Raw genomic sequence first — 1395 nt, 5'->3', positions numbered from 1 at the left:
TTTTGTTTCAACCATTTTGCTTTCTGATTTGTGAATATGTGTGAGATATTTTTTAGGAGTGTTATTGTGTTTTTCTGGTATCTTTGTGTTGAGTCACTGGTTAGCTTTGTTATGTTGTTGTCTTCCAGGAATTTTAAGGTTTTTTGCTTGTATTCATCCTGTTTTATTATTATCATGGTGCTGCCCTTGTCTGATCTTGTGATGAGTGCCTCATTGTTTTTAAGTTTGTCCTTTATTTCTCTAGAGGTTTTTTCTTCTTCGGTTTTTGTTCCTGTTAATATGTTGTTTTTGTTTTCTTTTATTATGTATCTTATTTCTTCTGTGACTAATTCTCTTGTCAGTCCTGCATTGAAGTTTTGGTTATTGTTCCTTTCTTGTTGTTTTATGATGTACTCATTTTCTGTGATAAGATTCTCCACTGCCTTGTGTGTGATGTGTGTGTTGACATTGTATTTTGGGACTTTTTCTAGAAAACTTATTTCTTGGTTGGTTAGTGGTATGTCAGTAAGGTTCACCAGACGTTTGTGGAATGTGTGGTTTGCTTGTTTTCTATTTTTAAGTGCAAAAGCTTTGTTTTGTTTTAAAAGAGTGTTTAGTTTTTGTTGTTGTTTATTCCATTTTGATTTTATTTGTGTTTCTGTGTTTTGTTTGACTGTATTCATGATATCACTGAATATTTCAGAGACTTTAATGTGGTTTCCTAGTTCCAGGTGAATTTTGAATAGTTCAACATTGAGTTCCTGCTTTTTTGTATGTAGGTTTCTAATTTCTTGCTTCAGCCACTCAATTTCAGCTTTGTGTTTGGCATGATGAGATGCAGGTGACATACTGTTTACATTTACATGTATATAGTTAGGTATTACATTATATGAAAGACAAAGTCTATTGAATTTTATATTTAAAATAGTTTGATGTAACTTTGTTGTGGTGTTCCGGAATTTGTTGTAGAGCTTGCTCGGAAATGCCTGGCAAGGCGTCGAAATAATCATCTTGGTATTGAAGCTCTTTTTTTTCTCCGTGTTTGCTTTAACAATATATATGTTTTTGGATAGGGTCCGCCTTTAGCAAAACACAGTTTTGTTTTATAACCCAAACATGTTTCACTGCAGTTGCAGCATCCTCAGTGGGCTTTTATTTTACATCTGTTAAAGATAAAGAACGTTCTTTGTTGTTTTGTGTACATATAGCTATTAGTTTATAAAAAATGTAATTACAGATATTTGAAAAAACACATAAATTATGACAAATTCATACCTTTTTACCACATGGTGATGTTTTTCTGACTTGTGTTTCTACAGTGACTGTTTGTTCCACAGTTTGTCATCCTCAACCACTTATACCTTAAAGTAGATAAATTGTTTGAGCCAACATTACGATTTTAAGAACTACGTTATT

Source organism: Schistocerca gregaria, chromosome X, assembly GCF_023897955.1.
Source record: "Schistocerca gregaria isolate iqSchGreg1 chromosome X, iqSchGreg1.2, whole genome shotgun sequence".
Classification (NCBI taxonomy): Eukaryota; Metazoa; Arthropoda; class Insecta; order Orthoptera; family Acrididae; genus Schistocerca; species Schistocerca gregaria.
This window is presented reverse-complemented; position numbering follows the sequence as displayed.